Source organism: Tiliqua scincoides, chromosome 2 (assembly GCF_035046505.1).
Source record: "Tiliqua scincoides isolate rTilSci1 chromosome 2, rTilSci1.hap2, whole genome shotgun sequence".
NCBI classification, from domain to species: Eukaryota; Metazoa; Chordata; class Lepidosauria; order Squamata; family Scincidae; genus Tiliqua; species Tiliqua scincoides.
Window position 1 is genome coordinate 76,205,656 of NC_089822.1, and position 12,956 is coordinate 76,218,611.

Here is a 12,956-nt window from a genome sequence, read left to right on the forward strand (position 1 = left end):
TGGCAGAGCCTGAATGTAAATTGAATCTGGCACATTGTATGCAGGGACAGGGGAAAGGGAGCAAATCAGGAGACTTCAGAGGCAAAGGAGGATTTAAATCCCCTTACCCGTATGTAAGCCTCCCAACCTCCAAAGCAAAAACGGAGGAGAGGAACTGGGACACACTATCGCTGCCGGATCCACCCCCTCCTGCCACCACACCACCCTGTCACTCCCCTCCATACCCAGTTTCACCCCTGCCCCCTGCATCCCACCCTCTCCCATCCCCTCCCACCGACCGTGGTGGCTTATCTGCTCTGGCAGGTATCTGGAGCTCTGGCAACACAGACGGGAAAGCTCACACCTTCCTGCTGGTGTCTGGGCAGCGTGCTACTGAGCATGGGGCCAGAAAGTGCTGTCCAATACTTTCTCAACAGTGGCCAGCAGGAGAACACCCCCTTGTACTGCTGGCCAGAGCCCTTAGCATTAAGCTGTCAGTCACGTTCCAAACTGCTGCCAAAACTATGTACCATTCCTGTCACTGAAACCACATGATGATCCTCCTCAATTTCCCACACAAACTTCTTGTTTTATTCAAGCATTCCTATGGCTTTTCTCCATCCTATCTCTTGGCCTTTGTTTGTCATTATACCACTAACTGTATCCTCCACTCTTCATCACTTCTTTGTCAGCATCCCGAAGATTGCCTGCATGCCCAATATCACAACTGTCAATTCTTCCTAGTTTTTCCCCCTGATTGCCTTACACAAAAAATGTGTAGGATAATAAAACATCCTGTGTTTATGCATATGAGAGATCAACCCACATCCAGTTTACTGAGGCTATAACAATCTAGCCAAGGAGAAGCACTTTTATGTCTCATTTGTTTCAATGGTAAACATTAATGGAATGACTTTGGTGCTGAACTTTGGCTTATGCCAAAAAACAGAGATAATGGCATTTTCTTGCTGAGAAAGGTAAGTGCATCATAGTGTAAGACTTTATACAATATGATGGTAATGTTTTTCACACTAAGACAGTGGTTCTCAAACTCTCTGGGAGAGTTTGAGAGCCACTAAGTTCTTGCGTGGGCAGGAAGGGGGAGGCAGCAGGGGCGGGAGAAGGCAGCGGCATGATCCCCAGGATCACACCGCTGCCTCCTCCCTGCCTCCAGGCTGCCCCCCACCCCATAAGGGGGCAGGGGCCAGGGCCTGCAGGCTGGGGTGTTGCGACTCCCCAGTTTGAAAAGCCCTGTACTAAGAGAGAGTTTTTGGCCCAAAGTCACCCAATAAACTTGAGGGAGATTTGACCCAGGTCTTTCTTGTCCACGTCGAACACTCCAGTCCATTGTTTCTCAAATGGTGGGTTGGACCCACTAGGTGGGTTGTGAGCCAATTTCAGGAGGGTCCCCATTCATTTCAATATTTTATTTTTAATATATTAGACTTAATGCTACCATTGTATCTGACTGCATTTGGGGAAGTGTGACACATCTGTACTTTTAACAGGCTACTATGTAAATGCTTTTAACAACGATAGTTTGTGGAATTTACTCCTGGGTAAGCGTGGATGAGATTGCAGCCTAGGATTGTAAAAAATTTTCCTGCTTGATGATGTCAATGACATCATTCCAGTGGGTTCTGACACATTCTCATTCTAAAAAGCGGATCCTGGTGCTAAAAGTTTGAGAACCACTTCTCTAGTCATTACACTACACTGTTTAAAGATAAAGTTTTTACAAACTATAGGACATATAATGAACAGGCATTACCGTTTTTGCATAATGTGAAAAGCATGAACTTTAGCCAAAAATATGAATTCTTATAAGATGTTTGATAAAATACTTTTCCAGAAAGCAAATAGTTACTGTCAGGCACCAAACCAAACCAATCTGGAAGCATAAACAAAGCTTGTTGAAACGGTTCATAAACTTATATCTATGGTCCAAAAACATGCCAACGAAGACTTTCATCACAGTATTTTTCTATTATACTACCAAAGTAATCATGCTTAATAACCTACACAAATGGCAACCTATACTGCTATTTGCTTGATTCAGACACAATGATATCAAATGGTTTTCTCTTCCCAGTGTGTTATTGCTTAAAAGCTTTTACAGCAATAGAGAGATAGAACTGAACAGATATAAAGGTTTAAATCAGGTTTCTTTGCCTGAAAAGCTCCATTTAAGTTAATATTTCAGATTACTGAAGGAGAAGTGTGTGAAAGATCCATTACTCAGTAAAGCAACTTGTATGCCATTTCACAATTCCATTGGTTTCATTGAAAACCACAGTGTAAATACAATGTGTCCTAGATCATACATTTTGTGAATATGCTGAAATAAAAATAGTTTAGGCATCCCAATCCAATCTGGGGCTTACAGTGGTGGGCCTTGCAATTCACTGATGTCAATTCGCAATCTAGCGTTGTAAAAGGCACGTCACTGTCATGCACTGCACAAGCACTGGAGCAAATGGTTGGAGGCGATGTATGTGCACCAACTGCTCACCCAGGACAAACTGGAACAGGTAAAGTGGTAGCAGGGGCAGCTCGTGGGTTGTTCAGAGGGGAGTGCAGAAGGAGTGGGAAGCAAAGCATGCTGGAAGATTAACCCCTGCTAACTGGGTAAGAGGCACTTTTTCAAGTGTGTGCTCCTCTTTTCACCAGGGGGAGAGTAACTGGCCCGCCTCACCCCAGCAGTGTCTTTGGCTGTCTGCTGGTGTCCTTTTGCATCTTTTTAGATAGTGAGCCCTTTTGGGACAGGGAGCCATCAGTTACTTGATTTTTCTCTGTAAACTGCTTTGTGAACTTTTTGTTGAAAAGCGGTATAATACTGTTAATAACAATAACAACAACAATAATAATTTTCCTGTCTTCACATGCCCCCTGAGGCTCCTCAGATTTACTCCAGCTAAAGAGCTGGTATAGGCAGTGGGTACAGAATGCACTGGGTGACAGCATTGGGGGAGTGATGCTAAAGGAGGGGAGCCAGGCTGACTGGGGAGCCAGGCTGACTGGAAGGCCAGGTCTACTGGGCATGTAGACCTGGGTTCCACATTGGGAATTGGGAAGCCTGCTAGACCTGGGTTTTGGAGATCGCTGCCCCCCTGACCTATTTCATCCCAGTCTTTCTAGACCTCAAGCAACTTTTGAAATAGTACTGAAACACTGAAATTGCAGGATCACTTTCATGACAATGGTGAGTGTTAAGAAATGGGTTTCATATGGAAGGATTTGTGATAGCTTTTACTCTAAAATGTTAGATATTAACCCATTTTTGCCTGGTCCACAAGTGTGCACATTTGGTCCTTGTTGCATATATGCAACATTGGGTAGAAATGGTTTTAAACTAAAATAGTGGTTCTCACACATTTAGCATCAGGACCCACTTTTTAGAATGAGAATCTGTCAGAACCCACTGGAAGTGATGTCATGACCAGAAGTGGCATCATCAAGCAGGAAAATTTTTAATAATTCTAGGTTGCAATCCTACCCACACTTACCCAAGAATAAGTCCCATTTACTATCATTGTTAAAAGAATATACATAGTAGCTTGTTTGACCTTTGTTGACCTTATAAGAAGAGAAATTAAATATATTAATTAAAGACTACTTAAAGAGAACAGAGTAGTGCTGGACTTTATGATCCTGGTCACCTGATTGTTTATGCTAGAAGCTTAAAGCTACTCAAGACTAAGAGTAAGACTAAGGTTATATTAAACTATAGCACTGGCAGCCCAGTCCTAACTTGCTCTGGAATAAGCAGGCTCACTGGCCTGTGCCATATCCAGCACAGGTTAGGAGATGGCTGGAGTGCAACTCAGAGTAAGGGGATATTTATCCCCTTACCCTGAGTAATGTCCCAGCCACCTCAATGGGGCTACTCAGATCTGCAGCAGCAAAATCACTGACACAGGTCTGAGAACTGGAGTTAGGGTCTGGCCTAAGTGTCAGAGGCTGGTCCCACCCCGCTCCCAGGCCTGGTCTGCCCACTGTTCTGCCTTCCCCTGCCTTCCCCCCACCCCAAAATAACCCCATTTCAACCTCCCCCCAACCTCCCTCCCCCCCCCCCCACTGGCTGCCCTTGGCCGGTGCACACTTAGTGTCTTCGGCATTCAGCCTCTGCGGGCCCGCATGCATCCTTGCGGCAGCCCTGCCAACTTCAGAGTAGTCACAAACATGCTTTACTGCTTTACATGCTTTACAGCATGTTTGTGACACTCCTGAGTCAGAACAAGGCGAAAGAGAACATTAGGATTGTGCTATTAGCAATACTATGGCATTTATACATGGACTATATAAGCCAAGTTCGGCCAAACTTACTTAATGTAAGAGTCACAAATAATAAACTTCAGATGTTTGAGAATTGCACTATTTAAGAAGCATTTAAATTCTTAAATACAAAGTTATTGGGTTTAGTTAACTTTGGATGAGAAATCACTGAAGATCTGAGGGGTCTTTGTAATATTCACTTTATTTATACATGCAGAAGCAGAGAATAACTAGAGACAAACAGCTGATACTCTTATGGCCCAATCTTATGTGGGTCTTGAGTCAGGCCTTGACATGCCCCCCCCCCAGTCCAACTCGAATTTACACCAACCAAAGAGCTGGTGCAGATCACCACAATCAGTGTATGATTATTGTGGACCACAGCATGACACAGTAGGTAGCTAAAAATGTTTTACTTATCTCTTCATTGCTGCCTGGTCCACTGCTAACCCATTGGTAGAGGTGTTTATTTCTGGTGAGCAACACAAGATTACAGCCTAAGAAGTACTAAACAAAATTGGCCTACTTATGAATAAAATAAATAACTGTAGCATTTCGGTGCTACTTGGGAGCAGCTTAAGATGCTGCTTTGATGTTGCAGAGAAGCCATGGCAAGAATTAGACAACAGACACAGGTTTCAGAGAGGTTGAAAGTGCTGGAAGCAGGAGCAGGAATGAAATCAAGGGAGAAGTGAAGTCTCTCAGCTCCTGACCCAGCTTTTTATTAAGTCTCAAAACACATGATATAAGGTTACGTAGTAGGGAAATTTCCACAAAAGATGCTAAGATTCATACTGGCTGCCTACTAGCTAGTTCTAGCTTAACCATAAACACATTCCTAGATAAGATTCTCCTTCATAGCATTCTGCTGCTCACAGGCACAGAGTTCAATGACCCAACATATTTTCAAGGTTGGTTGAGTGTGCTCAACTGCGCAGGCGTGCCTGACTGTCCTTGATGCCAAATATGCAAAGATAACTTAAAGCCCAGTGCCTGTGCATGTAAATACTACAATAACACCATTTTCAAACACCTCTACGCATAGCATGTAGCAGAGCTCAAGCCAGTGCCACTGCTGGCCTAAGGACAGGATGGGGTTGTTAGAATGCTATAGATCCATTTTGTCTCACCAAATATCTACAGAGAAACCTTGTGCTCCTACATTTATCCTAGCTACTTTATCTTCAGCCAATTCGCAGCTTTCTATCCCTGTCTGTCTCTTTCTGTCTGCCTCCACCTCTCTGCTCATTCCATCTGTAAAATGCTGTCTCTCTTCTTCCTTCCCTCAGTTGGTATCACCTTTTCCAAGTTCTCATTCCACAGAACTGTTAGGAGACCACCTCCTAAAGATTAGTTCCTATTGACAAATGATCATCTAACCATTCTGCATCTAGCAGAGAAATGGTCAGCTATTACAATCTTTGTGTGTGTGTGTGAGAGAGAGAGCATGCACAATTACATTAAAGCAATTAAAATACAAAAATTTACAAAGAAAAACCAAGAAAACCAGCAGCAAAGGAAGAAAAAAAGGGGTAAGAAATTAAACAGCACTAAGACCCAAAACTATTGAAGAGTAAAATCATATAACAGCAAATCATAAAACAGAAAATATTCAATTAATAGGCTTTTAGAAAGGAAAGTTAGTATCGTTTCATCTGCGGCACTTCGCACATATTTTGGAAGACTGTCCCAAAAAAAGATGAGCCACATATTTAAGAGCTGCTGGGAGAAGCCATTTAGAGTTATGATAGACAGACCACTTTTCAGTTCCATTTTGAGATCTCCAGCTATCTATAAATCAAAATCTGTGCCAAAATTTCCATGAAAGCAGGCTGATGAGTCATTTTCCAGGGAACAGCAGTAACTTAAAGCTGCTTCATACCCATTGTCCCTTCAATCAGAACACATTTACTTCCAAGTGGTGTAGTACCTAGTTAATGGTGACTATTAAACAACATTTCTATTATGACAGACAGCTTATTCCCGGACCAGTACAAGACCTCCTGACACATAAGGCAGCATGCTAAATTCTGCTCCCTCTACCCGTCGATGTCCCTGACTCTACTCCTCACACTCCAATATTCCAGATCAGCACTCCCTTCCATACTTCCACTTCCTCTCCATCCCTGTCTTTCTTTTTCAGTCAGGGAGTGGAAGCTGAATGATAAGGAGGAGCAGCGGAGGCACCTAGCAGGTCAGAGATGGGCACCCACCACTAGTCTGCTGTATACTTAATTTAGCCTCATGGCTGGTCTTGCCACCTCCTGGTGAACAGCAATCTTTTAACAGTGGTGGGGACTACCATCCCCCCCCCCAATGCTCTCTAATGCTTCAACATCTAGGCACCAGTAGGTGGACACCAAACTCAACCTTCCTGTTGCCATTATATGTGCTGGAAAAAAAGAAACAAATAAAAAAAATTCACACAAACAAGACATGAATGAGTAATGACAGGAAATGTGATTAAATTAAGTTTGGGAATGAAAGAGAAAAGTTGGGCCCAATTCAGGTCATTTTTCATTGGCTCCAAAACAATCCATAACAAGCTTAATTTGTCTGGAACACATTCAGCAATATAATGTCATTTTCCCAATTACATACAGTGTAGCCCATGGGGGTTGAAGCTGTGCGTCACTAGAGGTAAAATTTTTGAGACTTATCTTTATCTTAAAACCCTGTACTCCTGGCTTAATAGCTGGTGACATAATATTAGATACACTGTTTTCAGTATTTTCTCTAGACTGATATATTGATCTACTTGTTTAACAAATTTTTTCATTGCAGTTAATCAAGAATAGCAGCATAATGTACAAATTTAAAACATTAAAAAATACAGTCAATGACCAATAACACAGGCCAACACACATTTTGCTTCCTTAAATGTTACACCAATTCCTGGGTGTATTTGGGGTGCTGATTCCAAAAATGGCATCCGTTTTGCCCTATCACGTCTAGTTTTGGAGACACAGCATAGTCTCTTTAGTGAATGGTTCAAGCAGCTTCCTCATGAGGAAGCTGCTTGAACCATTCACTAATGAGGCTATACTATATCTCCAAAACTCGACGTGATAGGGCAAAACGGTTGCCATTTTTTTTGAATCGGCACCCCAAATTCATATCAAACCACCACAAAGTTTGGGAAAAACTTTTCTGACCCTGAATTTTGTAGGCCTGTGTAATTAAAACACTAAAACCACAATAAAACAAAACAGAAGCAGTTAAAACATCCTCAGTCATTTGTTACCTTTGAGTTGTAGTAACTTTCTATAGTAGTGATTTGAGTAAATTGAAAATAAACCCAAAAGAGAAGGCCAATCCTAACGAAGTGCCGAATCCTAAGCAGTACGCGCTAGCTTACTTACCATCAGCATGCATTGTCGCAAACGTGCCATAAGGCACATCTGCAGCCCTCAGTGCCGGTCCAGCAGCAGTGCTACCTCGGTGCAGGCCAGTGCTGGTGGAACCCCACTGCTCTACCACTCCGCAGTTGCACAGGCAGAGGTAGGTGGGAGCAGGTGGGGAGGAGGCGTGCCGGGGAGGGAGCGGGTCGGGAGGGAGGCAGGACCAGTGACGCTTTGCTCCACCTGATCCTGAGCCTCCATGTTGGGTTGCTGGCCTGACACGGAGGCTCTTGATTCTACGGTGACCCTTGGGTCGCCATAGAATCAAGTAGCCCCATTGAGGGGCTACTTGCCTTACCTGGGGGAAGGGGACAAAAGGGGACAGGGCACCAGGCAGCTCAGGATTAGGCTGCCAATCCCTGTGTGGTGATGCAGTGGCGCTGGTATGCTGCATCCTGTGGAGGGTTTTCAGTTGCTGGAGGTATCCTCAGGGTTAGAGAGCATTTGTCCCCTTTGCCCTGGGAAAAGTCCCAGCGGCTCCAGTGGGTCAACTTGGACCCAGCTGTGCTGGCAACCAAAAGTATAAATGGCCTACATGTCCTTTTTGTTTAGAATTGTCCTAAACTTAATTCTGCACTTATAGAGTAATTTGGCATCCAATTTCCCTGTATTTGCAAAGTCATGCCAATGATGTAGCAAACAATCTCTTCATATGAATCAGAGGATCGGAACACCATTGTTTTCTGTTTTCATCTTCAAAATTATTACCTAGACTACAATCCTGAATACGGTTATATATGCGGACATAACTCTGTGTAGGATTGCAGCCAAAATGTTTCTCTAACCTCAATGGAAGTTTGAAAGGAATAAAATCTCATCCAAGTGGGTAAAATCTACACTTGCTTTTTGGATTTGAATTACCCTTTTTAATACAAAGAGAACAAAATGCAATCCCAAACACAATAGGTTTACTTTTTTATGAGACTATAAAATAGCATCACATCTACAGTCATAAAGAGAGGGTGGGTTATAAAAGGCATACTCGTTTTCCAAGAACCAAGGAAGCACCAATGTTATGACTTTTCAAAATTGAAGATCTTCAGCTGCAATGCCATTTGGAAACTGCATTTAAATAGCAACAGTATTGATGAATATTTTAGTGTAGTTTACATACCATCCATAAAGTGCCAGAAAAAAGTATTAATAATGATGTAGGAACATCCTTTACCTTTTTAGCAACACTGGCAATTCCTTATTGCCACATTCAGTGACAATTTCAAGCAAAAGGCCTCCATCTGCACATGTGGAGGGAGGTATTGTTGCAGTCATCATCGTCTCCCATGTGACATGCTGAGCTGCCATTGGCGGCAGGTGAGGTGGGCAAGGTCTGGGCACACTGGTCAAAAGCTATGCATGGACCTTGCCCTGCCCTCTTTCACAGCGACCATGGTGGAACCCACCCACCCAGCCTGTAGGACTGTGAAGTATCGCTGTAAAGTCCACCCCCCTTCCAGTCCCTCTTCCCCTGGTGTAGGATCCTCCCGAATGGGTTCAAGATGGACCCCTGAAGCCCACCAGTCCTGCTGCCCTGGACTCCGAGGGGTTGCCCCCCCCAGCTGGAGTCCCCCACATGGACCCCTTCAGGACAGCAACTGGCCCGGGTGAAACCAGTGGGAGGTACCAGGCTTCCCAGGTCTCTGCTGGGGTGCTGCAGCTGCCTCCAGTTGGGCAACCGCTTGCCTTGGCCTCCCAGTCTTTTATGAGGCTTGCGGTTAGGCGAGCAGGACCCGCCTCTTCTGGGGACCCAAGATTTCGGGCGCCTCGGGCCGAGATCTTGCCGGCTCCCAAGCAATCAGCCAGGCGGCGCTGAGGCTTCTGTTTGGGAGCTGGGTCTCCCTGTGCAGGCCGCCTGCGACCAGCGCTCCCGCTGCCTCATCACTGCTCCTAGGGGCAGGGAGCCCTGCCTTCTCCCAGGTAAGCGGGGTGATCTGACTGAAGAACCCCACCAGCGGCTGTTCCGCTGGAGCTGGGGCAGGAGCCTGGCAACAAGGGCCCACCCTAAGGTACAGTTGGAGACTAGCTGGTCGCTGTTTGGGGCCAAGTAGGAATTTTTTGCTTCTCATCCAATTGGCTAGGGAGGGAAATTTTTTTGCCTATCCCTGACTGACCTCTGGATCGAATACTTTAGCCAGGTTGGCCATGATTGGCAGGATAGTATGGCGCAGGGAGGAGAAAAAGGGATCCTGTTCCTACCCTTAGGTAAGCAACAGGCCAGGTTAAGACCAACGATTGTCCTCCAAGGCTACCCAGATAGGGGTTTTGCCTGGCGACATGGGATGGAATTGGGATGCCCTCCATCATGGTTACCTGGCTCAGGGTGGGCAGAGCAATTCAGCTTCCTTGATCCCATTTCCAGGGGTTGGCACTGAAGCACCTGAGGGAGACTGTGGCGAGCCCAGGTTCTGAGCCAGGGTGGTTCATCCAAGGGAGTTCTCAGACATGTCAACTGTGTCCTCCTAGCTAGGTGCCCAGCCTAAAGGGGTTGAGGCTCGTTAGCACCCACTGCAATTTTTCCTAATGGTTGCTCAGCATTGTAATCAGTAAATTATGGCCCTTTCCCCCAATATTTGTGTCACACTTGCCTTGACTGCCACCGAGAATTCAAAGCTCAGGCAAATGTTCGTTTATCGGCAAATGAATTCTGATGGACAGAATGTACAATATTGAGTACAGCAATATGTCCAGCAATGCAGGGAGACCCATTTCTTGAAAGTCAAGAAGGTGCTATAGGACATAAGGCAGGAAACTGGCACTTATTGGCCAGATAATCTCTTCTCGTTGGTTACAATTGCATTCAATCAACTCAGGACAAAAAAGTACTAACACAAAGCAGTTGAGAGGTATTATTGTAGTTTAATTTTCTGGCACTCAGGCAACTTCACCCAGATACTGCTGGGATTCAAGCAGAAAATTATAACTTTTGCATAAGCAAAGATGGGGCTGGATGCTAGCTTAAGGGAATCTGGGCAGGCCTCTGATTAGACAGGGGTGGGTTTATTGGATGGTGGATCGAAGTAGCAGCTGACAGCAGCAGTATGGGCCTTTTAAGGCCTGTGTGACTGAAATATCATCCCTTTTAATGTGCCCAAAGTGGTATTGCTCTGGAGATACTCTGGGAGCATTATGACACTTCTGCTGCACTGGCACTGATGGGAGAATCAAGAAGGATTCTGATGCCAGTCCTTAGGGAAGGGGGCAACCTTCTGGAAGCATTGTGCCTATTTAGAGAGGAAAAATATGGAGTGTTCTGAAGTTATAGAGTAAGGAAGCAGAGGAAGAAAAAATCTTGCTTACTATGGATGTAATGATATTCTCAAATGGGATTACAGGAACACTATTCCCCATTGCAGCTGCATTTGAGATTCCTTCATCCACTTCAGTTTACTCTCTTACTAGCTTTTTTGTAGGAATGGATATTCTGGAACCCCTAATTCCCTAGCTGTTCTGCTAGAGGAAAAAACAGCTAATTCTCCCCTAATTCTAGCTGTTCTGCTAGAGGAAAAAACAGCTTAGAGCAGGCAATTTTTTTTTTGCACTGAAAATCAGAGGGAGAAGAGTAAAACTCTCTCCCTCCCCCCCCCAACTTGCTTTTCTTCCTCTCTGATTCACAGCCTTCCCAAGCTGATTTTGGTTTTAAAATTCTGGGGAACAAAAAGGCACAGATGTCTGTGTAAGTAGAATTTGCACTCGAGGAAGTAAATGCAGTTGTTCGCATTTGAAAGGTGCCCATCAAAATTGTGCTTGAGGCCAAACTAGACATATGGTTTTAAACATACTGTTTGACTTTGTATGCTCTTTTGTTAAATAGTAGCTATGGGGTGGAGTGGAGAAGGAATCTAGATCATAGATGGAAACAGTTGCGTGCCTGCCATAGGCTGACCTGGGGCAAATGCCCCGAGCGCCAGCTTCTAGGGCCCCACGGAAACCTCTCTGAGGGGGCAGAAACTGTGCTTCCAGTTATAGCACCAGGGAACCTCACAGAGGTTTCCCCAGCGTGGGAGGAGGTCACATGAGACTTGGTGAGCCTCTGGTAAGTAGGGGGGCAAATTTCTGCCTGAGGGGGGCAGCAGCAGCCCACGGGGGGGCACCGTCACAGAGCTTTGCCCCTGACGCTGGGCTGCAGAGGTCAGCAGCTGGATGAAAAGAATAAAATCCAATCACCCACCCCATGATCCCTATCCAGATCACCTCCTCTTGCAGCTGACATTTAACAATCACTAAATACAAGATTTATCAACTCATTTAAAATAATCTGGCCCTTACTTATCCATGCCTGTAGTAAGATTAAAAGGATGTGGTCAAGGATAGGCTAACCTCCCTCCACTTTGTTGGGTCATTTTAATCCATTGTTCCTCTCTCTCTTTCTTTGACTTTTTCTCTTCACATAAATACTGCCACATAGATTGTTTTTCTGAACCATGTCTCAAAGCTTCTCTGAAATAGTATCAACTTGGTTGCCACTTTTTCCCTTCCAGTTCTCCTCTGCAGGCATAAATTCAAGAGCCTGAGATTTCTATCATCATGCTAGTAAAAGAACCTGTTGAATTTCTGAGAAGCTTTTGCTAAAAGTACATCTTTCTTCCAAAATTTGATAGAGCTGGAAGGCTTTCCATTATTGTTTTCTACTTTAAAACAGACTTGTATTTTTAGCGACACTGCTGGAGACTACATCTAAACTAAAAACACCACCACCAGACTCTTAAATTAGAATTTTAATTAAAGCAATTATACTTGCATGGAGGTAAATCTTACTGAAATCAGTGCAACATTCTGAGTAAATACATTTAGGATCAGAACATGAATATGGAACATAGGGTTGCTTCTGATTGGGAGGTTTAAAATGAGATAGAGCCCTCAGAATCTACATTATCTCTTCCTTGTCTTTTTTTTCTTGAGTCACTACTGTTAGTGTTCATGGAGTGCCTGAATGTTTCTGGGTTCTGAAGAATTCTGGGCTGCTTCATTTTACAGCACAATAGCTATTTCAACATGCCTGTTTCCTGCAATACTCCAATAATATCAGAAGGCCCAGGTTATGTGGAAAGAGACATAATTCCACTCCTTCCCAAATGACCATTGGCCCTCTCAGAAACTGAAGCAAGTCAAGGGTCAGCTAATCCTTGATTTAAGAAACTATACAAAAATGTTTGCACAGTACAAATGGGAGGCTGTTTCCTTCCTCATAAACCAACTGGAATACATCCAGGTAAACGCTATACATGTTTCCCTGGAAGTTCAATGAGACTGACTCCAAAGGAGAAATAAGGATTACAATATTAAATAAGCAACATTTGGAGAATA